Below are 26309 nucleotides of genomic sequence, written 5' to 3'. Positions count from 1 at the left end.
TTCGAGGAAGCAATGTTAATTTTTTCATTAAAATTTCTTATTGAAATAATATTCAAAATAAGTGTTGAACAATAAATGTAATAATAATCGTAATAATAAAGATATTAAATATATATATATATATATATATAAAATAAAAAAGAATAATAAATATTTGGCGTTACATAAAAAAGCCATATTATTTTTGTCAAAATCAAATAACGAAAAATAACAAATAATTTATTTCGTGACGAATAAACAATTTAATTGCGAATGCATTAATTTAATCTTCGTATAAAATACTTGGTGAAATATTTGTGTTATTTCGAAAGTAGATTATTTCTCAGATAATTTTAGAAATTAATTTCGAAATATTTCAAGAATTTTACAAAACATCATTCTTATATCCGTACCTAGTCCTTCATGCTTCTTTATGAATCGATCTTCGTATAAAATGCCAATTATCGCGACAATTGTCAATCAACTCGAATAATGATTCTGATTATATAAATTACAACATTCTCAATATAATTGATCGACTATATATACGATCAAATCGTTTCTAATTCATTCTGAAGAAATAATTTATTATTTCGATTCTCGCTGCGAATCTTTCGACGAAGGATATTTAATAGAGAGAGAAAGAGAGCATAATCTCGCGGTATTATGGTTATGACAAACAGACACGGAGTACGTTGAAGTATTTGGCCGGTGTTAAGGCTACTTTAGCCTACTTTAGTAGTTGATCCGATACGGTCGATTCGGTGGACTTAACAGACTCGTCGGTACGGTATACAGATTTGGCTTGCCCGTGTCGACATGAATTTTAACAGGTATTTTTGATGCCTCTCCCTCTCTTTTCTCGCATCCTCCGTGTTTTCGCAGTCAAATTAAAACCCGATACGGTTGATGTTACGATCGGCGGCCGGCCATCGAAACATTTCGGCCAGTTTAAACGTTTCTATGCGAGCGACACGCGAACAGTTACGACCGATGGAAGGGAAATTTAAAAATGGTCGAACAAGGGGGAGGAGGAATGGTGGTGGGATAAATTCGAACGAGGTTTTAGGTTCACTACGATTTTTTCCCCTTTCTGCCCATCGATTCTCTACGAGATCCTCTCCCCTTCCCCTCCCACGTGAACATATATTTTCGAATTATCGACAACTAGCCACGCGACAAATTGTGCCCAAGCACCCTTCTGTCGATCGTCGACAAGTTTAATAGCTTGTGAAATCATTCTGAAAAATAGTATCGATTCTCGCGAGAGATCTGCACTATATCGTACACTTGCCGATCGAGCATTCTCTCTATTAAAATATATTACTTCCTCTCTACGAAACGAAGACCATCGATCATCGATCGAAGGACGATTCGTCGAATAATCGATCGAAGATATCAAAAATATGGGCAATATAGTATTGTATCAAAGGAGATCCTTTAAATTACAATTGGCCGTGTAGAAATTGTAGGAATGGGTGAAGATTGGTTCGTAAAATATACAGAGGAATTTAATCGTCTTTGGTCGAATCGCGCGTGTCGTACACGCCTCGATCGTACACGAGGATGTTGAGCGCGAGAGGATGGAAATCGAGAAAGACAAGCAGGATCGTGCTTGTAACTGGCGACTAATTCACGGGAAAGCCGTTAAAGCAACATTTGGATACTCGTGGTGGACGTCGATCGGTCGGCGCTCGTGTTCAACTCTTTCTTCGCGTGACAAAGGTAAAGGGGGGAGAGGGAATATTCAAGGCACATATCTTCTTTCTTTAATAGCCGTTCCAGTTAACACAGCCCGAGTCGTTTAAACCCGTTTTTACCCGAGTATTGTTTCGCTCGAGCGTCCATGAAAATTGCAAAGTTTACTCCATTAGACCCTATCCTTTCTCCGAGCTCGAACATCCCTTCTTTTACATTGCTAATATAGAGCAAAATTAAGGACGACCCCGCAAACTTCTGCAACGAAATTAAGCCGCCGCGCAAACGGTCAATTCAATTACTTACCTCTTTTCTTCTTCTTCTTTTTTTTTTCTTTTTTTTTTCTTTCACGCGAAGTATACCACGAACTTCTTCTTCTTCTCATTCTTCCCCCTTTCTGTTCTCAGTTTCGCCACTCATAGACGTTTCTTCCGCGTAACGCAATGAAGATCGAGCTGACAAACGATCGAACTTTGAACCGAATCGGGGAAAAAAAGAGAAACTTTTTTTGGTGGATCGTAAATTGTTTCCCCTCGATACCGGTGGTGGATTAACGTGGTGGAAGAGAGAGACCGTATCGAGAAGGCGTTAAAAGCTTCATCGGTTGTAACTCGTGATGATCGTGGAACGAGGCTCGAAGCGGCTCGATCTAACGATAACGATCGTAGTATCATCCCCTCCACCCCATACGATTTCGCAACGGCGAAATATCAGCGGGATTTGGATAGGAATTAAAAAAGGCGCGGTTATAAGCCGCGCCCGGGTAAAAGCCAATGGCGTCTACGTTGAGTGTAACAGATTCTAATGGTTATGTTCATGGTTACTGCCGTTGAAGGGGGAGAAAAAAAGAGAGGGAGAGGGAGAGTGGGTTATCGAGCTCCTCTCTAATTACAGTGGAAATATCTCGTTGAGGGCACGATCACGGCCCACTTTAACGTTACTTATTTCCACGGACGTAACTTTTCTCACCCCCTCTCGTCTCCTTCCCTTGATTTCAAAATTAACGACAGCCGTTTAATAAATACCATCCCCGCGATGGTGGCGGAACGGGATATAATTTCGCTATCGTCGAGCATGAAAGTTTGTTGCGGTGAATTATCGCACGAACTCGACGCGTACTCGATCCCAGAACCCGGACCTCTCTCCGACGTAATGGAATATTTAATCCCTTTTTGACTCTACTATTTAAATTTTCCTCGCTTATGCATGAACAATGAAATTGCGCGATACACTCGAGAATAATTGGATTTATCTTTATTTAAACGGAACACCATCCCGAGAACATTGCTTGCTCTCTGTGCGCTTTACGTCACGCAAGCTTTAACATTCACCCAAGATTCCTTGCGTACCGGTTTGGTTTATTCAAACGTTGCGCTCTGTGTTTTCGTGTCTTGTAGCAATGGTCACGAAGGGCAAGTGAAACAGATCCGCGCATACTCAGTCACACAGAGAGATTTCACGTTATCAACGTGCGCCTCGATTCCTATCCAACGTGAATTTAATTGTTACAAAGGAGGACGGGTCAATGAGTGGTAGATAGTTTTGGATCTCGATTCTGTCTAACGAATTCAAAGATGATTACTACAGGGATACTCGCTTGGTATTGGTATTCGTCGTTGTGCACGATTTATATTTTGTTATACAGTGTTGATTGTATAATATTTTAACGTATTTAAAACCTGGTTCGAGTTAAACAAAAAAATATATATTTTATATTTATTTAACGTATATATCTTTTTGCGCAATTATCGAATAAATTAAATAACGGTTAATATCAGAGAGAATGTTCAAGTGAGCAATATAGATGTAAAATTAGTATTTATAAACTGTAAACTAGCGATAAAACGAATTGTATATACTTTTGCTGATTACAACGAGTAAAGCTGTTATTTTCCTGATGTTGAAATTTTGCCGTTATTTAATTCATCGTGTATTGGACAACAGATTATATACGTTAAATGAATAATATATACATATGTGTGTTTAAACGATCAATTCGATAACATGATAAATAAATAATAAACGCATAGAACGCTAATCTTTATCGTATCGTTTTAGCTTATTAGAATATTAACGCGTATCATCGTGCGTGGAAAAATTTAAGAATAATTTTTTAATTCAGTTTTGACAACGAATCAAAATATGGTTTCAAACTCTCGAGATGTCATCTTAACGGCACGATAAGTAAAAACTCAAAAGAAAAGAAAAGAAAAAAAGAAAAAATTCGATCGAGAAAATCGGAGAGAAATCTAAACATCTTATCGACAATTTCGATAAGATTCTTCGATATCGATTCGTAGAGAAGAGAAATTCCTGTATAAATTTTTTTCCAATTTTTCTAAACTTATCCCCACTTACTTTAACCCCATTTCCGAGAATATGTCACTTAAAGTTTCACTTTGAGCGAAATTCACGATCGCGCTCGAATTATCTAACTCGTAAAGATAAAACGGTGGGGTGGGATGGCGAGGGGGAAAAAGGTGGAAGACGTTAACGAGATCGAAGTTTTGGCCCGTGTCGCGTGACTGCGCAACCAAGTTTCTCTCCGGGCGAAAAGTTTCCCTTAAAGCGTGAAGAGAGAGAGAGAGACACCATCTCCGCCACGCGTGTGTGGCGATGGTCGCGTTGATTCTTAGTCAAACACACAAGGCGAAGGAGAAGAGGGGAGGGAAGGGGGACAAAGCGGTCGTTCCTTTGCGCCCGAGAACAAGTGCTCCCAACTTAAATAATAAATATGTATAGCGGAGTTTGATATAGTGTAATTTCGCGAAGTTTATACCACCACGGGATGTATCTCGCGGCTGAAACTTTACTTCGGGAGTTGAATTACCACGTGCACTTGCCCCTCACGGCCCTGACGGTGGGCCAGTTACGTGACTGAATGTTTAATATGCTTGGACGCACCACCATTATCGCGCTAGGCTTTGAATATTTTATAGCCGCCGTCATTTGCGCGCCACACGTACTGCAAAACGCCGCACACGTGCACGTGCACGTGCACGCGACGATGTGCTGCCCCTCTCCTCCCCGGTAGAAACGCAAGATTCGTAACTTCAATTCTTAATTTTCCCCCCCCACGAAGAAATTGTGTCCACCGTTTCCGTCATTCGTTTCTTTCGTTCCTAACGCCGTTGTGCAGTTAACCAAAAATATTCTTTCCTTCCTCCAATGATACACTAGGGCTCTCTCTCTCTCTCTCTCTGGTCTGTCAATTCTTATCTAACGATATAACAAACTTATAAATTCCACGAGATTCGCGAGTTTAATATTTCAAAGTGACGGGAGAATAAAGGAAAAAAAAAAAAGAATTCTTAATTTTCCCCCTCCAAGAAGAAATTGTGTCCACCGTTTCCGTCATTCGTTTCTTTCGTTCCTAACGCCGTTGTGCAGTTAACCAAAAATATTCTTTCCTTCCTCCAATGATACACTAGGGCTCTCTCTCTCTCTCTCTCTGGTCTGTCAATTCTTATCTAACGATATAACAAACTTATAAATTCCACGAGATTCGCGAGTTTAATATTTCAAAGTGACGGGAGAATGAAGGAAAAAAAAAAAAAAGAATTATTCGCCGTCCCGTTTTTGAAACCGACACTGTTAATTAAACAACGAGCCGGTTTAAACGGCGGAGCCAGGCCTCGCGGTGCGCCAGGTAAATTCATCCGGTGAATTTGTGCTCGCTACGGTATAACTCTTTTTCCCTCTCTCTCGATCGTTCCGCACTTGCGTCCGGTTAACGCAATGGGGGGAGGGGAAGAGGAAAAAAGCTTAAGCCGAGAGAGACGAGACACTCGAGCCGGAAGGACTCGGTCTTCGTATACACGAAGGGGCCGTAGTCACGTGGAGAGAGGACAAAGTAATGAAGTTGATGGGAACAAGACGAAAGGGGAGAAGCAATTCGTCCCCGTGAACGGGGGAAGCAAAACTGAGAGATGGATTAATGAAATGGAAAAGTTTCTGGCCGAGCTTCCTCTTCACCGCCCGTAATGACTGTTAAACGAATTAAAGAACCGGCTATCTTCCGGGTCCAAGGTGGAGTAGCGACTTCTTCTTGCAAAAGAGGAGCGTCGTTAGAGAGGGTGGGGTCTCTTTACGGGCGTCGAACGGGATGATACGTTCTCCTTGGCGGACGTTCCACCTTGGGAAATATTAGCGGAAGATTATCCGTGGCGTTGGCTCTCTTATCATCCGGAAAATGTTCGTTAATTATTCGCCGGGATTTGCATACACCGCGGCGCACACACCAGCATCGCGCAGTATCAGGATCGCCAGGATTCCTCCCCGAGTCTTAATGCATGGCTTATTTATTAATCTTGAACACGTTGGCGTTTCGTCTTGCGTAAAATTGTTAAATCGATTATCGATACGGCCGATACAAATCGCGTACCCGGCGGCCGGCGTCATGAAACGTTTAATTTCCATGCCGCGCGTTTATTATCGTTTTTCATCGTAAAATATGTCCGATACTTTCTTGTCGAAGTCTGATATGGCAGGAATGATGTCGTCGATCTCAATAATGTTTCTTGCTTCCTTTTTAAATGAGAGAAAAATAGATATAGTAAGAAATGAGATGGTAGTTTATAGAATATATTTTTTTATAGGAAGCGTAATATTCTCACCAAGGTAACGAAGTTGTTGTTGTCCTGTAATTTAAACCATTTCCAATTTTTTCGATAGTATTTAAAGAAAAATTGAATCGACAAAATGTAAAATATCGTACATACGCGAAGAAACGTTTATCTATACTTTCTAATATCAAATTATATAAATTGTTCAATTTTACGAGAGGAAAAGAACAAATTACATTTTGTAAAAATGCTTTTAAAATGTTTATTGCACATTCGCAGTAAACATGGAAAATGTAACGATAATATTAAGCGGATTCTATCGTGCGTTATTATGGGAATCGAATTAAAATCAATGATGGGAAAACCGATTGTTGGAGGAAGATGATAAGAGGGTGAAGACCACGATGGAGAGGTTGGAAAGCAGATAAATGAATCTCATTTGGTTGGCGGTAGACACCCTCGGGGGGTGATAACTACAAGGAGCAACGAATTTGACGAACTTCCTGTATTCGATTATCACGCGCGCGGTTCACCATGTAACTTGGAAGGTATTCAAGCTGCTCGCCAAGTGGAAAGTTGCGCGATCATATAACGGGTTACGTGGTTATGCTCGAGTTACGAGGCTCAAACTGTTCAAGGTCTGCAGCGCGCGTACTTCCGTTTATTGTTCGCTTATCCAAATCTTTTCTAAATTTTCGTAATAATTAAATATTCTGCGAAAACAACATAACAGGATTTTATTAAAGATTTATACGGTATAATTATCGCAGGATCGAGACTCTTTTTATGCTTTTTTTTCTTAGATTCGTTTAACTATTTAGAAAAAAAAATACTTTTCGCGAATAAGATAGAAGAAATATTTTTAGAAAATTTGTTTCGTTTTGATGCGTTTCTTAAGTTTTTAAAAGTACAACATGCAAGCTTCAAAAACTGGATTCTCAATTTCAGAAGTTGGAAAACTCCGGGATAATTAAGGGAGCATAAAGTATAACAGTTTCGTGGCCTCTGGCGAGTGAATCATTTTGAATCACCTCTCTTTCTCTGCTCTTTTCTCTTTTCATCTCATGTTTATCAAAAAAAAAAAAGAAAAAAGCGTTACATTAACGATAGAAAATGTTAAACCGAATGTTCGAGTAACTGATAAAATTCGACAATCAAAATTACGATTCTTCGTTTTGAAATTCCTTTTAGGGATCGCGATTGGAAAACTCTAGATGCTTATCAGCTGGAGAAAGAGTTTTTATATATATTAAAAAAAAAGAATAATCCTTTCGTTTTTTTTTTCAGTCGTTGGCTACGAACGAAAAAGTTCCCGGCATTTAATAAAAATTTCCCAGGAAATTTTTCGTATTTAATTTAAGCGAAAACCTTTGCCGTGCGCAAACAGGTTAAATTTAGTCAGTTTTTCATCCCGTGTGATGTGTCTCTCCCCTCCCTCTCGGTGTCTGTTCTCACGAAAATCGGGGAATTTAAATTGAATTTACATGATACAGATTAAATTTAACGAACGACCAGAAACATTCGCGTCTTACATCCCCTCCTCGTGCATCGTGTATATATACATACACATATACCGTATACCAAGGTAAATTTATTCGATAGTACAAACTGGTACCATCTCCTCTTAGATTCGCGACCGGCTAGAATCTCATTTCGCGTTGAATCTGTACGTCCGGTAACTAAAACGGAATCCAGACATGCTATTATCCTTTATCTTGTATCTGTGAGCAAGGACAGTTAATCGTTAGCAGCTTGTAGCCGAGGTGTTGTTGCTCCACGACGCGGTTGAAACTCTTTGCTCTTCGCGATTCCTCCCCTCCTCGTTGCTTCATTCTCGATTAACCCTCGCTCTTTTATCATCTTCCATCACGGTGGCTAAAAAAAAAAAAAAGAAAAATACACGAATTTTCAAAATACGCGAAATTTTTCCTAGCACTCTTTCATTACCATTTTTTTCTTTCTCTTATTTTTTTTCCCCCTGGATAACGCAGCGTGGCACAGTAGGGCGGCGGTGTGTTCGACGTTTATTTATTTAAGCCAAAATATTGGATCGCATTACGGATTCCATTTTTCTTTCCGCCCCGTAAAATTTTGTCACTCGCGTGTTTTTTTCGATCGTCTCCAATTTTTTTTTTCCCTTCCTTTTTTTTCGTCCGTTTTTTCTTTTTTCTTTCTCTCGTCGATCTGGTAATTTCATATCGAATCAATATCCGACGAAACGCGGCAAAAGGATATTTTTAACCAAACGGGACGACTTTTATTTCGAATTATGGAAACGACGTTCGACGCGGGTAAACGATTCGAGCGCGATCGTCGCGAGCAATCGCGTGGAAATCAAAAACCCTATTTGAAATATCGCGGATCCGGCTCGTTTTCGTTCGACCGGTCTGTTACGTGGCGTGTTCGAATGGGGATTTCGATCCCCGTGTGTAGCACGTTAAATACAGTACGCACAAGAGCGGTATTCGTTGCAAATTGATCGAATCCAATCGCGAAAGTCGACTGGTTGGATAACGATCGCACGAAGTGGCGTGTAACATTTTGTTTTGAATAATTAATCATCAAGGATTTTCAAGGTAATGAATAAAAATACTTTGTTTGCGATAAAGCATCGTGTTGAAAAGCGAAGCGCGTTCAAGTTCGAAATAAACAGTCCTCTTCGATCATTCGATACTTTTTCATTTGTAATTCATTCAGGGGGATTGCATTGGAAAAACACGCACGGTCAACGGGTTTTAATTAAATTCGCCGCTATTTTGTATAGATTATAAATTTCAGTTTAATTTCAGATGCTATATAATATCGGAATTATTATTAATTTTAATCGGAAAAAGTAATTCGTATTCGCCATCATTTGATTGACTCTAACGCTCTTAATGAATCGTTAATTATTTGAAATAAACGAAAAGTTGCTCGCGTAAATGTAAACTGAACTGAACTTTATCGTTGCGAATAAAAATGTCCAACCCTGTTCGAAAAAAATTTAAAACAGATAGATTCCGTGATCGAGGGAGAATGATAAATCCATCGACACGAGTATCATTGGAAATTGTATTATCACTCTTCCGATATCATTCTCTATATAAAATCAAGTCGAATAATCAAAAATTAAGTAATTTATCGTTAAAATGTATTTGATGGCTTCTTAAGTTTATCTCACCATAAATGTCTCGAGAACAAAGCAACGATGCGAATATATTAGCAAAAATTGTCGTCTGGAGGGATGCGGATGATAGAATTGGCGTTGTTTTCACTGAATTTCCGCGGAATTGAAACGTCTGGTTCCGTATTTCGGCAAGACTGCGGCCAAAGTCGAAGATGCCGCTCTTTTCTCAGGGAAGCTTTGCCAAGTCTCGAGCGAACGTGTTAATTTAATAAGCTAATTTGGCGGTTGGCCAACGTCCCGAGGTTTCTGGTTTCTGTCCAGACCAAATTGTACGCTCCTACGGCATCGAATAATTAATTAATTATCGAATCCTCCGACTTGCAGTAACTACCCTCATAATGCTAACGATCCAAGTATTCGGGCGCTCTTAAAATCGAAGATCGAATTAAATTTTTCTTCCCGTTTCATATTTAACGGGACCGAGCTTTGAGCGTTGAGCGTGGTATGGTCGGCTCGTCAAGAAGAAGAAATAGGAAAAGGAAGAGGAAAGAGGGACGAAATAAAATTAAAACGATCCGATGGAATCGCGAGAAAAATGGAGGACGGAAAAAAGATTTTATTCATTATTCACATTGTTCCTGACTATCATTATCTTGCCATCTTCCAGATGTTTAATTCAACGTGATTTAACTCTCCTTTAATTCGTGTTCCTCGTTTTTTTCTTTTCTTTTTTTCTCTTTTTTTTTTAATTCCAAATACATTATATGCCATTTTGCTTGCCATTCCCATAAAGAGTATATCGGGGATAAATCATCGTGAATTCTCATCTATTCCGGCACATATATATTCATCGACACATTTCTCGGTACACGGTGAAATTTATGATTTCCTCGTAGATGACATTGTTCGAAATAAAATGGTAAGGTATGTGCGAGGGACACGTAGGCAGCCAACCGTTGGAACACGCGGTCTCTACGTGTTTTCGCATCGTTTCCCATGGGATATCGTGAACGTTGAAAATGGGTAGTATGGGTGCAACATCGATGTCGATATCGTCTACGTCCTATTCGTTATTTTTTTGGTAGGGGGTCCTCTCTCCCTTTCTCCCTCCTCTCTTTCTTTCTCTCTTGTTTGCAAAGATTCGGCATACTTCATGATTCTCCCGAAATACCGGATCCATCCAATGGAAACGATTCAAGTCGGTCGAAACATACAGAAACGAACGAGATGCAGCCGTAATTTTTCTTTCCTGGGGGGGATATTAGCGCGTTACGTAGGGACTCGATTTGCCCCGATTAAATTATACGAATTTTCCGTTTTTTTCTTTTGCAAAGATAATTGATGCGCTCATTTCCATTGTGCGCGGCTCGAATTTGCGTATGAAAGATCGGGAAAACGATCGCTACCATGGAAATTCGATAACATTTTTCACGCCGACTACGAAACAATCGTATTCCAACAGCTATTTGTGCTTTGGTCGTGGTATTTATAAGGGTGGTGGAGAAAGGGAGAGAAAAAGAGAGAGAGAGAGAGAGAGAGAGAGAGAGAGAGTGAATTCGTGTGGTAATTCCAATAATCAGGAAGCTCTACGGTCGCAATCTGAGTAGGTTCTCGTTTCGGTCTCTCCTTCCGTTCGTTTCTCTCGGATCATCTCGCCATATCGGATACGGCCTTAATGAATTTATGGCGTTCATTTCGAATGCTATCAACGCTCAGCCGGGACAGATTTATCGCCGATTTACCGTACACCATCACGTCCAACCTGGGAGAACGACAATTCGGATTCAAGTGCACGCACACCGATTGATCCTCCTCCCTCGGTTTCGGATCCCTCCAATCGATTCATCCGGATTTTGTTATCCCCGCTCGAAATCCATCCGCGATCCTTCGCTCTAATCGCTTCCCGATTAAACGTCCCCCTTCTTTCTCCAACACGGGGGCGAGATTCTCGCGTTTAAACAAGGTTTGCGTCGGCAAGTTTCGGCGCACCGAATCATATTCTCGTCACAGCTGGCCGTGACCGATGCTCGCTGGATATTTTAAAACTATTAAGCCCGCAATTTATAGCAATGGCCGTTATCGCGCAGCAAAGTAACTCGTATAGGCAAATGTCCGTCCATTACGCGTAGCACGGTAATTAAGCGGCGGTGTCCCGCAACAATCCACGTTTGCCCGAAAGGGTGTAAAATCTAGCGGGCTAACCCCCGGCCCCGCTGTGTTTACAACGGATGGTCGATTCGCCGGAACTTATTACAGTTGCCGAGTTCAACGAATCCTCCACGATTCTCGCGAGCCGTGCTTTCGTATTATCCTTCCTTCCGCGAGTTCCGGATTGGATACCCACCACCACCATCGCCATGACGAAGAGACGTGATGTATGACAATGGATTTTCCCGGGAAAGCATTCGTCTAATAACGTTTGCAAACTTTACGTACTATACACGAGAGAAGAGGCACGCGATCTATCAATCGGATTCAACCACCCTTTCCCCGCTCTCTCCCCGCGGTTAACGAACTTTTCCAAAACTAAGAGGGATGAACCGAGATCGTAATTTATTAGATCGGGTAACGAACGATATCTTGAACGGTTTTCGAATACCGCCGCGATGACTAGTCTCTTCTGTCCAGGAGGCGAGAGGCTCGATCGAGGCTCGCATTTAGGCGTCGAACGGGACGGCATTAAATAAACCGAACAATTTATCGTCGACTTTCACGGGTCCCCCATCCGCCATCGATCTTGCGTTTCACCAGTGTCAAGGTAAACCACGCTTTCGCGTTGTTACGCTCTGATAACACTAATCTGTAGTTACTGGCCGGTCGATACACCCGGTCGAGCTCCCTTTCGACCGATGCGCGCGTGTACGTGTGCGGCGGACACCCGTGTGCGTGTTCCATGTCCATCCAGTACAGGTATAGCCGGCAACATTATCGGTAAATCCGTGACAGAGTTGCGCAGTGGCGATTCGATGGGGTCGGGGAGAAAACAGCGTGACTCGGTGAGGGAAAGAGCAACGGCGATGGGAGAGGGTGGCGGAGCGAGAGAGAAAGATGGGAAGAACACGCGGGATCAACGGGGGACGAGAGAATCGACCACCGCTCTAACTGTTACAAAATAGGCGTGCGGTCGCGTTTGAAATCCGGATACGGCTATTCTCTGCTTTCGAGTTTAATGCTCGCCAACCCCCTCGACCCGAACGAATTCAGTCCGTTCGATATTAATTTACGAGTAACGTAACCGATCGATACGCTTTTTCCACCCCCGATTTCTCGTTCGCCACTTCCTTTCCAATCGTTTACCCCGATCCTTCGCACGCTCTTTGCTCTACGAGTATTTATTTACAAGCTTTTACACCCAGTTTTTCGCTGTATTCCAGACGGGTACAGACGATTTAATCTTCCGAATGCAAGCGTCGCTGCTTTTCATCGCCTTCGCTTCACCGATCTATCTATCACCGAAAATTAGACACGCCGTATCTCGCCCTGCGCGCAGAGATCCGCTCGCGTCCTCCCGCGCGACGCGAGAAGAATTTATGCCCGCGAGTGTCGGAGGGGGTTGTGACGGCGCGTGTCTTGCAGCGCAAGGAAACATCCACGACCGAAACTTCGATGCTCGCCACCGGTCGCGACGCGAGCGCTGCCAGTAATCGTGATTTATATCGCGGAAACTCGGGATCTCCCGTCGAAGCGGGAGGAGGGTTCGCGCTTGTTATCGCGAAAATTACCGAAAAGGGATATGGGGGAGGAGGAGGAAGGGAAGCATTCGCAGCAGAGACGATGAACTCTCGCGAAACAAACCTCCCCCCTTTCTGAAACGAAGTCACGAGCAGATCGGGCTTGTTTCACCGGGTCTAACATGTTCCCGTCATAAATCTGCGGTACTCGGTGGTAGCAGCTCGGTGGTAGTGCGCGAGCGAGCCGCCACACAAGTTTATAACGTGACAGAGACCGAGGGGAGTCGCAGAGGCAGGCAGCAGGGACTGCGAATACGCCGAGAGAACGACCGGTGGAGGAATAGGTTCTGAATATACCGGGGAGAGAGAGAGAGAGGAGACGAAGGTGGAGGAGGGAAGAGGGCAAAGAGGACGCAGAGTGCGCGGGTAGCGCAAAAGTTATTAAATTTGATTAGAGCGTAGCTGTGCGGGAACGAGGATAGGCTAGATGGGTAGCAGGAGTACAGGAAGAGAATGGAGCTGCGAAAGGGGAGGTAGATTTCACCTGGGGTTGGTGGTGGTCGCGGCCGAGGAGACACCCAGCGGTATGAGTTTCGAGCCGGTACGCTTCTGTCTCGTCGCGCATCTCCTTCTTCCCTTCTCGTGCAACGAACCCTCGTATCTCTGTCTTCCTCGCCGTTCGCCGCGTCGCGCAGGACGTTGTCCTTGTCCACCTTGTCCTATTCCGACCGGACATTGTATCGCGTTAAATATAATTGTTAAAGTTCTTCCACGCGTGGGGATTCACCACGGTTCGGACGATTTACGTTATTGTATCGTAGCGGAACTATACACCGAGCTATGCACATCCCCCGTTCCGCTTGTTAATACGTTCCACGAGTTTAGGTTGATTACGGATACACGTAACGGCGTGGATCGAACGAGTCGTTCTCCGAACGAGACGCGGATGGCCAATGCAATGGAATGCAATGCTGCTGGTGTGTCGAGATTATAACGTCGATCGACGCATCGAAATCGTTCTTTTGGCCCGGGAGGAGGGAAGGGGAAAAAGAGAGGGAAGGGTTTGGACCAGCCGGTGTTTGTCGACCAGCGTCGATGATACATCTGTTCCCCGATATCTGAAATGCTTTATTTGAAGAGGGGAATGATCAACGTTCTCGGGGCGAGAAGAGACAAATACACGTAGAACAATCCGCGAAACTTTCTCGATCATCGACCGGGCCACGGGGGAGCTGTTCGGCCGCGATTTACGATGAGAGAGAGAGAGAGAGAGAGAGTGGAGAAGGAGGAGAAAAAAAAAGAACGAGAGGGGTTGGATCGATCGTCTCCTTTGTCGACAATCGTACCGTGACTGAACGACAGGTACTGGAATAATCCGTACTAAAATCCTTGGAGACTGTACTGCGACAGACGGTCCTATTGAATCGAACGTCACATAACGTCGATTTTTCTCCCTCCTCGTTCGCTACTCTTTGTACCGGTATCGCTTTTTACCCGTACGTTCGGCTTCAATTAATGATCCAATTCTATTGTCCGTGTGGAGAATCGTTGCTCACGCATATTCCATTTAACCGTGCATTTATGTGTACATTATCCGTTCACAAGTATCCGACCATAAGATACTTGTCCATAAAAGGAGAACAATTTTGATCTGAAATAACAAACGATTTCTGCCAGATTTATTATAATATATTAATTATTATAAATTCCAAAATTTTTCTGCTACATTATTATAGATCAATTTTACATGATAATCCTGAAGAAATCATTACAAATCTTTCTCAATTTTCCCGTAATTTCTTTCCGACCGTACACATATATTTTCCTTCGATAATTTAATAAGTGAAGAGAAATTTCGAAGCGAGATAAACTTCTCCCACGGTTTCCTATAATTCAACAGTTAATTCCATAATATTTATCGCGGTTAGTTTGTTAGAACTCGGTATCATATATATATATAGATAGATATCCGGATAAATACAGAAATATCGGTTCCAATACCATCTCTCATAATCCAAAGATTTGCGGCTTCGCTCCTGTTCGCGAAAATCTTTCCTCCCCGTACTTCCTCCGCCATGCCGGTTTGTAGCGGATTTTCGGTGGAGGAGAAAGCACGGAAGAGGTGTGTGTTCACGCGTGAACCGATGTTACGTTACGTTCTTGTGACCGCTAAGTCGAGAGGCACACAAGGAGAACGGCTGTACACGGGATCAGACAGTGGTGCAGCCCATATATAGGTCAGCCTTGACTGCGACACTACGTGCTTCGTAAACCGAGCCAGACCAGGTGTCGCCTTCTTTTTTTCTTTCTTTCTTTCTTTCTTTCTTTTTTCGTCTCAGATGATCTCTTGTTTCCTTTGTTTACTCGACATGTTTAAGCGATAAGTTTTCGCGTTTATTTGTTTTTTACTTATTATATCGGAGTGTTGATTCAAAAATTTCTGATTTCGATTAAAGTTTGCGTAGCGTGATTGAATACAATTATACAAGAATATATCGATATTACAATTGCGATATACAATTTTCATTGAGAAACACAATTTTGTTCTATCCCTATTACAAAGTTATAATAAGTTATTTTAAATTATTATTATTATTCTTTTTCTTTTACCGAAAATTGCTATTGAGAATGGAATTTTCGTTCGTTTCCATAATTCGACTTGTCAATGAGCTCGATAAAGCGCGATTGTATATTAATTGTGCTTAAATCGATGAAACTCGAGTTAAAATTAAGACAATTTCCGTCGCTCACGACGCTATTAAGTAAAATGAAAGGGCGGTATCCATTCAGTGGAAGCAGGGTGAAAATAAGGCACTTCCGGTAATGCGGCTCGAATCAACGGAAATCGAGGTCATTGAGAAACGCGGGAGGGGTTGTAGCAGGGGAAGAATGAATTCGCGTTTTACGGAGGCAAATGGCAAATTTTCCACCAGAGTTTCATTTTCTCGAATCACCAATGCACTGTTTCGTCATTATGTCGGCAGATTGATGCTGATTCGTTTTTCTTTTCTCCAAAATTCTCGATGGAATATCTTGGAATTAAAACTTGAACGGGAAATTATTCCATCATCCTTTCCGAAATTCGATCGGAATTTATTTCGAAATACGAATCGAAAAGAAACATTTCCCTCTGTTCGCATAATAATCTTTCGAGATATTAAGAAACAAGTACTCTGCATCAGTTCACGAACGTACACAGTTTTAAAAAAACACTTTGACGCGCGTCTTGTAAAGTTTCTCCCGGCAATTGCTCGTCCGAGACTTAATAAATGGGCGGAAAGAAAAAAAGATGGTGAGAGGAGGGTCGCGATGGGTGAAATTGATTTATCGGGAGGAAGGGTGGCGAGAGTCCTTTGTTGTCGCGCAAAATTGGCTCAGCGACCGTGTACGTACCGCAGAATGCGAATTTAATGACGTTATCAAAGGTATGCTGGCCGCGATCGTACAGCTATTTCGGTAAATTATGTCGCGCTGCGCTCTGTTGGCGGGGAGGGGAGGGGTTAGCTTCAGGAATCCCTCAGAATACCAATAGCCACGGGTCTAATTACGACCGTACAGTTAACAGTGACCAATATTGCTATTAAGCTACTCCGTTGCTCTCTACTTGTCCATCAAACGCGCAAGCAAACTATCCTATGAAACACGCGGCTATCCCGACCAATTCCGCGACATAGTTGTCCTTTCTTATTGATGTTGCGCGAACAATATTCGCAGTGTTATCCTCCTCCCCGGTCGCTCTTCGATTAATTTAAAACGCTCAACGGAATTGTGACGTTTCAACAAGGTCTCTTTACAAGGATGAAAAAGTTTAATATAACTGGAATTAATTCTCAAGAATGTTTTACAATTTGATGTGTAATTATTTCAAAAATGTACAATTCAATTCTGTACAAATTACAAGGGAATCGTGATTCACGAAATATTTCAATGGAAATGAAGAATTAAATTAAATCCTTTTTGTTGTTGATATTAATGTTGTTTCTTTAATGTATGTAAAGTGTTTTCTTAAAACTTTTCTTAAAATACGGTGAGATTCTTGTCAATGTCGTATGTTGAGGTTATGAAGAAAAAAAAAAAAGAAAGAAAGAAAAAAGAAAGAAAAACACGTCCGCTTTTTCTTTCGACGTTACGTTACCGAATCGATCATGGAGTGAGGAGGGGTTGGCGAGAGTAATGCAATTAAGGTGTGCCAATATCGCTGTCAATCTCGCTTTCTCCATACTTGCCGCGGTGATCCGTAGGCTCGGCAAATTTCCTCGGTTTCAATTACGGGAATTATCGAGGCCCGCGATAGATGATGACGATGGTCAGGGGGGCCATTCCAACAGATGGAACGGGTCTGTCAAATAGCCGCGAAGCAGACAGGAATTTCGAGAACGCTTCCGCCGGGGCCTCCGTGGCTTCGAAATCCACGTGGCGCGGCGGCCCCGATTGCGCCGATAGAAAATTTCTGCTTCCTTCGTTCCTGTGAATCCCCCATTCGTCCCCCAATATCGGAAACCGCGTGGTTCCATGCTAAATACCGTTGCGTGAGCTCGTGGAATCTCGAATTTTTTCACGGTTACGTGCCTGAAATCGTATCGAGGATTTTCCATCCCCCGGGCAAAATTTACCGGACAAATTCGCAACCTCCCTCCCCCCGGCTCGCATCGAGGCTTGTATCGATTTCCAGATTCTGCCGATTCTTAGAAATAGAAATTTTCCCGTTACCGTGTCCGTAATTCGTTCGTTATCGAAACGACCCCACTGCGGCGAAAGAGGGGAAAGTTTGTCGTTCGATCGTTTCGATGAATTTCCCCTTCCATTAATCGGGAATCGCGCGTGATTATCACGCGTTACACCGCATCCTCCTCGGACGTGTCAACAAAATTACGGGCGAAACGATGGGAGCGGAGGCAATAAACGGGCGGAGCGAAAAACTTGAAACGGCGCGGGTAAATAGAATGCGGTCGCTTTGTCGGCGTTTCATAAAGCTTTGCCGTCCAATCCCCCCCTCCTCCCTCCCCCGTCGCGCCGTAGAATTCAAAATGTTTCAAGACTTTCACCCTCGGCCACACCCCGCGCCAATGCACGCGCGGTTTCGCTTTTGGAAAGTTGATTGAAACGCCGTGCTCGTTATCTCGGTGTAACGGTTACGACGCCGAAATACGCGGGAGTTTGCGCGAATGCGATGTTTCCGGCTGATTAAAGTTTCTTCTTCGACCCGTATAAGCCACTTGATATAAAAAAAAAAAGAAAAAAAGGGAAAAGCCCGGTTATGGAAAAAAATCGAGCGACTCCGGCGGGAATTCGCCCCGCCGTGTCCGCGTCGTTCCTCCATATCGTGCCGCCGTATCGCGCGGACTTTTAATTAAAATTCTCGTAATAAGGGGTGGCGCGCGCGCGCGCGCGGATATCCGACCCATTCGAAATAGAATCGAAAGGAGGGTCGAGGAGAGAGGAGGGGAGGTAGATAGGACAAACGAAATCGTAATGCAGATTAAGCGGCGGCACAAACAAAAGCTGAGAAGGTAATACGGTTGAGAGCAATACGTTGAAACATCGTATAACGTTAAACGCGAGCTTCCTATTCAATCGTTTCATTAGTTTCAGCTTTGCCGATGATAAATCTCCTTGTGTCTGAAATTGTTAATTCTGAAGCAGCAAAGGAATTATACGGGGATAATTGAACGTGTTAAAAATGTATCGAGTGCTCGTGATCATCACCCCCCCTCGGTTAAGGACAACTCCGGTTCCTGTTTTAGTTTTTGCGACGCATTTTCGTCCGCATTTTCATCCGTATCGCAATTGGAGGAGGGCGAAATAAACCGCGACGCATTCACGAGAGAATTGGACTATAAAGGGCCTTAGCCGAGGAATCGTGACGGGAACGGCCGCCCTCTTCCGTTTACCGGTGGTGGCTTTCGCTTCGTTAAGAGCAGGGCACAAACTTGCCAAAGTGTTCCCAGTGTCCACAAGTCGCCGATCACACGCCTGCTGGGACCTCGTAAGAGCGTAACCTCGGAATTCCCGAGGAGACACTGCGGATAACTGCGGCAGTTGCGGTAGACGCAACCTCATTTTAATTCTACATAACACGGCGACGCAAGTCCTTAACTATGGAGCAAACTTTCCACCGTATCTTCGGCGCAAGATCGAAATCTCACCTTCTTTTTTCTCTTCTTCTTATCTCGTTTTACGTATACGTCTTTCCATTATTTTTCCATTATTTTTCGTTCTCTCGAGTATTACACCTTGTATCGTTCTTAAAGTTGTTTCGGTTTTCTTTCTTCTTTTTTTTTTCTTTTTTTTAGATCTCTCTCGTTCTTTTCTCTCTCTCTCAAAAAAAAGAAGCTATTTTCCTGGTTCATAGAAATTCGCAATATGAAAAAAATTTCACGAAAATCAAAGATCTCTGATTATAACCTACTCCCTCGTACGAGTATAGTTACGCTCGAGTAATTCAGATAATAAAAAAAAAGAAAAAGTTGAGCCAGATTCCATATAATCGCTAGTGAAATTGCGCGCATATAAACGAACTTGGAAGTAAAACGAGTTCCACGAGTATTATTGGATATTGCGACGCAACATCTTCGAAATAAAAGCGATTCGAGTTAGGAAAAGTAACGAGCGAGGTCCGTTAACGCGTCTGAAATTCTTCCCCTCCTTCTCTCCCTCAGCCCAAGTCCTCGAGATAGTTTTCAGTCGATGTCCATTCGAGTTTATTCGAGGGGACGCGGAATCGTTGGCACAAGTTGTGCGCTACCACCAAGGTGCTAGTTAACCGGTCCGCTGCTCGAGACAAGACGAACGCGTTCCTCGAACTTGGCAGACATTTACCGCACCACATCCCGAGCCTAGGGGGAAGGCACAGGCAAGCGAGCAAGTGTCACGTATATCGTGCGCCTCAGACAGACGTTACGCGCGTTATGTAATAAGGTGGCGAGGCTGGGAAAGCAAGGGTAGTTAGGGGACGCCCTCAATTTTCGAGGAAATTGCCATTACTCGGCAATGGTAAAAGAGAAGAACCGCTTTGTTTCCTTCTCGTCGTTTCCCGTTTTCTCCAAGATTATTCCTGCCTCCCGATCCTCTTCTTGCTCCTCTTCTTGTTCTCCATTCTTTTCTTTTTCTCTTGTTCTTCTTTTTCTTTATTCTTGCATATTATACTTTGGTGAAATATTGGGTAAATTAAATTCGATAAATCTGCTTGTTTATTAATTCGAAATCGTATTTTATAACATAAAATTTCAAATCAGAAAAGTTTAATCGAGTTGTAAAACTCCTATAAATATAATATTCGTATTTTTTTCTTTAGATGTAGGGGTGAATTTTGATTTGCTCTCCCGTTTTGATCCGAGACAAATGCGACGATTCTTTTGCGGTTTTAAACGAAACGTGGGTGGGCTGCGCTTGTATTCAATTCTCTTTTTTACGATTTATGCGAGATAAACTTTCACGTGTCGTTGGATCGAAGAATCGCAAGAATGATTTTTATATTTATTTGTATAAGATTTACTTGCATCCAGACATATTTTATTCGATTTTTATCTATCAACAACGAAGAAAAGAGAAGCCCCGAGCGAAATTTTCTAATTTTCCTTTTATTATTTCATTTTTTCTTTGTCTTCTGGAATCATCTCTTAAATCTTCTTTCCACATTTTTACATTTATCCGCGTATAATGTACATTCTACAGAATGAAAATTTAAAGATATTCGATATCCTGGATTTTCTTTTTCACGGTTGGAAATACGTTGTTCTTTATCTCGAAATCTCGTATCATTTTTATCGCTCTAATTCCTGTTCGTTATCTCGTTTCGCTCTCGTTTATCTCCAAGCGTGTCTTTTTTTTTCTTTTCGTCTTATTCTCCCTCTCACGCGTCCCTCGTTTCGCAGCTTTTCTCGTATTTCCATCCTTTGTAACCAGCTAAGAACTCTTCATCGGAAGAAGAACGCGCGGAACCGTCCTCTGTGTTCCCTCCCTTAAGGCGTTGTCCACAATGAACGGTTTCACCTTGGTAAACGTTTACGCTCGTAGCTCGCACAGAGAAATCATTTTCCTCTTTCCATTTGACTCGATCGAATGAAAGGAGAAATGGGAACCTCAAAGATGTCTCTCGTCTTTTCGTCTTCTTTTCCTTTCTTTTCTTTTCTTTTCCCCTTCTTCTCTTTTCGCTCTTTGTCTCTATATTCCTTTTAGCGGATAATGATTCGCAGAGACAATGTTTTCCAGCCTATTTTCGCGTCTCTGTAAAATAAGATCGGATATCTGATAAAAAAAAATATAGCGATATCTATTCGTAGCAACATACAGCTCCTTTCACGTATCGACAAATTCCTACTTCTTCATCCTTCCATTTCGACCATTTCACGATCCACTCTTTTTTCTTCCCTTTCTTAGGCATTTCCCTTTACTCTCCTAAACCCAAGCTCCTCCTTCACGCGCCACTGTATCCTGGACAGTTTCCTTCTACCAGCTTCTTATCTCCCTTCCTTTCAGACCTCGTGCCATCTCGTTCTCGCTCGTTTTTTTTGTTCTTTTCCACGACACTATCTCTTCCAATAGTTCCACACTGCTAGGTGTAATGCCCCTTTCGTCGCAATCTGCTAGCCACTTTTCAATGGGGAGGGGGGATAGAATGGGCAGTTGCTTCCATTAAAAAGGGATGCGCACACCCCTCAACCCGGTAAACGTTACGATTGCTAGTTGCATTAAGAAATCGTCACCCTCTACGTCGATGCCAGTTCTTTTCATCGGGAGTGGCGTTGTCGCCGCTTCTCGAGAGATTTTAAAGGAAAGAACTTTCTCTCCAGTTTCTTCTTCTCCCCTTTCTCAACCGCGAGATACGTTAGTATTTCCAACCGATTTTTATCATCGTCGTCGTCGTCGCGATTTTTTCTCGAAAAAAGAAAAAAAAACAATAGCTCGCCTTCCACCCCCTGCCTCAAAGCTCGTCGCGTCCGTTTCTTAATTCTTCCATCAGCTTTATTAATTTTCTTCTCCGCGCTTTTCCCTTCGTATCATAATATTTTCCGTCTGGATCGCCACCCCCTCTCTTCTCTTCTCTTCTCTCTTCATTTTTTCCCCTCTTTTTTTCTTTCCTTTTTCGTCGCCTCTTCCCGAAGGATTTGTTTGCAACCATCCAGTTGATTCCCGGGCAACTTTTATTTTCGCTTTTTATCGACGCTTCCGTTCTCCATTCCTTTAACGCTTTCGCATTAAAGGAAGCCGGTATAAATGGCGAATCCTGGATGGGGAGGAGGGAGGGAGGAATGTTTTTTTCTCTCTCTCTTTTGTAACGTATAAGTTTAACTTTGCGTTTTATTTACGTCGAAATCCGTTCTCCCCCGTTGAAAAAATATAAATTACGTTTCCACCGTTAAAAATGTGTAGAACACAGCGCGGAGCCAAGATTTCATCTCGTACTCGTGTACATACGTTAGAAACATTGTAAATATTTTATGAACAAACGCGTGCTATTCTTTGTAAAGCGAAAAAGAGAAAGAGGAAGGAAGAGGAGGGGGGAGTAGAAAGAAAAACGCACGTGCCGTGTACTGACGAAATTAGATACGGGTATTTCAGACGGAATGGCCACCCATAACGTCTCGTTTCCGGACGAAATTCTACCTCTTCCGTCACAATTTCGGTAATCTGACGTAAAGAATTGCATCGCTGTCTCTCTGAATACTTTAGTCGTACGATTACCACCTAGGATTCCCTCTTATCCCCTCCCCTTGGAATCGTTGCAAGAGAACTTGATTCGTAAGAATTAAAAAGATGTAAAGCTCAGATATGCCAGATTTAATAAAAAAAATACGCGAAGAGTTTGATATGAAGAGAATTTATCGCATCAGAATATGAAACGATTCCCAAGATATTTGATATTCTAAAGCTAAATTCGCAGCCACAGCCAAGGAATAAATTTTCCTGGAAAAGCTGGAGATCTGTAACGAGAACGGGAAACGTTGATTTCCAATCTGCAGCCATACTCCTTTCAATTTTTTAATTCGTTCCCAGCTTCGATATCAGCGGAAATAATACACTCCGGTTGGAATAAAATTCTTATTATACTCGTGCAGAAATTCGAAGCGACGATTTCCAGAATCGATATCGATCGCGTACCCATTTTTCGAATGGTCCCATGATCGATCATCCGATGAACGTTCAACCTCTCTCAAAAAGAAAAATATGATTTTGAATGTACGTCTATTTCGTGTCCGTGGACAACGGTACTTCTGCGCGCAAACATATATTCCGCAATCTCGTGGGCAACGGTTAGCAGGGGGAGGAGGAGGTTTGCGGAAGGTGGCCGGTTGTTTTCTAGTAGCTCTCTCGGAACGATGCGAGAACAAGAGGCCTTTTGCTCGAATGCCGTGAACCCTTACTACTCTTCCCTCATCCTTTCTCTCTCTCTCTCTCACTCCTCAAGAAACAATATAATGTGATTTAGTGGACCATTACTGCCGCTGTACTTTCCGAGTAGAGCGGCGTCTAGGTGCACCTTCCATAGACATAGCCAACCTCGCCCATAGTCACGTATAACCGACTGTTCTCTATCTCATCTGGCCCCCTTTTGCGCTTCCCTCTTATCTCTCGCCCGATGTCGTGACCCCCCGCACCCTCGCCCTCCTTTCTCCCCTCTCTTCTCCCTCGCCCCTCGCCCAATATCGCCCTAATGTACAAGATATAATGTACAAGGGATGGAAAAACCTGCTGAAATTTAGGGTGTTTCTCGCTGGACAACTCGGCCGCTTTCGGACACGTTCCACTTAGAGCAGTGTTCTCTCGAAAGAGAGATCGGACGGGAGGGAAGAGAATGCATCGGAGATGGGGAATAATTTATTTTTTTTAAAGTAAACTTGCGAATGGATTACGAGACGCCGAGGGATGGTAATTTAAGGTTGGCGGGGAGAAGAGGATACGTGGCTGTATAAATTGAGAAATTTACGTTCATTCTTGCTTTGACGATGGAAATTGCAACACAGAAACTCGCTTCGGAGTATGATCGTAGTACGTTCTTACGTTCGCGTTGAACGTACGTGTTGTCTAACTTTATTAGCCGGTTTCCCTCGTTTTGCGCGTTGCTTCATTAGTTCCCTTCGTTAGCCAGTTCGGGGGCTATCTCGTTCCCTTCGGCCCCCAAATAATGATACACAGTGTTGTTGCACCGTTGCCGGCCAGACCCGTGGTCGCACGTACGATCGTACGTGTAATATAATAGAAACGAAACCGGGGGAAACCCGATGTAGCATCGCAGAGGCTTCGTTAACATTTCTATCGCGCGTGTATCGTCACGATTCCCATTTCCATTCGAGTATTAGGAACGAGCTTGAGCTACTCGCCTTCGGTTGCTCAACTCATAATAAACCTTGATTTTCAACCAACAACAAAGCCACGATTCTTCGATGAATTTAAAAATCATCTCGGATATTTGGCTAATCGGATTAAAATATAACTATGCAATCCTTCATCGTTGATCTACAAGATTAGTCGTTCTTACACGAAAAATCCTGCCTCGAGTACCAACTCCTATATATATATATATCAATATCTCGGCAACAAACGTTTTCGTTGAATTTCACTCGATATTTTAATTAAACGTCCTCCCCGCCGCCCCATCGATTGTCGCACGCTTTCAAATATTTTTCTTCCCGGTTGGCCGTTAGCCGCCGGTGGTTGTTTTGATATAATGGGGAACGTGCGTTCGTGATTTCGAAACTACGTGACATTGCGCGTTAAAATCGAAACCGAGCCATCCTCCACTCCCCCTCCTTCCCTATCATTCCTATCATATCCCCCCGCGCCCCTCCCCTCCCCCCGCGGATGTGTCGGCGGCGACCGCTTCTCTCGACGATGCAAATTAATCCGATTGCTTCGGTTATTTTTATTAATTAATCCGCACGATGGAAAGTAAATTCCATCTCGTTTCAAACTTGATTCAATATTTAAGTTTAATCATACTGTCGCCGCTTTCGAATCGGCCAATAATTCCCGGAGACCGATAGAAGCGCGGTTCGCGACGTTCGCGTTTTCATCCACGATCGTTTGTAAAACACGATGAATTTTATTCCACCCCCACGATTTCTCCACCTCCACCTCATCAGTGTGGATTTTACACGGTTACACGGAATGTGGAATTTATTCGACGCGGAATAGATCAACATCGAACATTGGGCTTTGTCGAGTTACGTACGAGATCCACATCCATTCCATTGGAATGATTAATCGTGTTTCGTATTTCGATTAATAAGTTTCTCGTGTTACCGATCGTGTGTCCAATCTCGAATTCTAATAGCGAGGAGGAAGAGGAGAGGAGGAAAGAAGGGATAATGATCGAAGCAACGAAGAGGAAATCTATACTATATCTTTATGGGGAAAGTGTTTAATAAAATCGACAGCAAGTTTTTTGTTAAAGTTGTTTTTTTCGGACAACTTTAAATGATTGATATCCTTCCATTCTTCTCCCAGCAACAAGGCTGCTTCGAATCGTTCTGTCTTGATCAAGAATAAGGTTCAAGGTTCACGCCAAGTTGATAGACGAGGTCTCGAGAGCGAAACAATACGTTTTTCGCGGTTCTTGAGGTGGAGAGGAAGCCGGTGGTCCAGCAACCATCCACCTTTGCCATTCGTCCTCTCGTGGGAGTCGCAATTCAGCTTGTTGCGGGCTGAAGTGGCGGTTTTCGTGGCAAAAATTGCCGTCGGAGTGTCGACACCTGGCCAGGCCGAGAAGGAAAACTCGTAGATAGGAGAAAAAATGGGTGGAAAAAAGGGGGAGGGGTCGGACACGGGTTGACCCTATATCTTGTTGCTACTTTGCATATCCCAAGCGGTCGTCCCGTTAAATCCACAGGACGCATCGATCTTTCTTTCCTTTATACACACACACGCATATATATATATAATATTTTTTTTATTTTTTATTTTTTTTCGTTCACTTTCCACGACGTACCTCGTGGGAAATCGCGACGAATCGCCAATACGGACGGTCAATCGGTGGACCAAACGAACGCGGCTCCCCATAAAGCGTTTTATATTGGAGTTTACGCGCTCGGTAGGAATTCTTTTTCAAATTTGTCGATCGTTCGCGACCGATCGAGACGCGAGAGATTTTTCTTATGGACGGTTTGGCGCCACCGTGTGGTTTGTTAGTCGGCCCCCGGCTCGCAAATATTTGAATGCTCGAAATTTTAAATGATTCAGAAGGGATGAAAATATTCAAACATCGGGCGTTCAAATATTTAATAACAACCAGGCCAATCGCGTTTAAATATTTAAGATTTGTTTCATCCCTCGAAGGCTTGAATCCTTTAT

General features: G+C 42.9%; 1 protein-coding gene across 7 annotated transcripts in view; it reads left to right on the top strand.

Moving 5' to 3' along the window:
* The window catches only part of LOC108002059 (lachesin-like), a 298367-nt gene that overhangs the window by 28495 nt on the left and 243563 nt on the right, over window positions 1–26309 (top strand). The gene's annotated exons all lie outside the window — the stretch shown is intronic.

The sequence above is a fragment of the Apis cerana genome, linkage group LG1 (assembly GCF_029169275.1).
Source record: "Apis cerana isolate GH-2021 linkage group LG1, AcerK_1.0, whole genome shotgun sequence".
Taxonomy (NCBI): Eukaryota; Metazoa; Arthropoda; class Insecta; order Hymenoptera; family Apidae; genus Apis; species Apis cerana.
The sequence above is the reverse complement of the archived record's forward strand: the minus strand, read 5'-3'. Positions and strand labels throughout refer to the sequence as shown.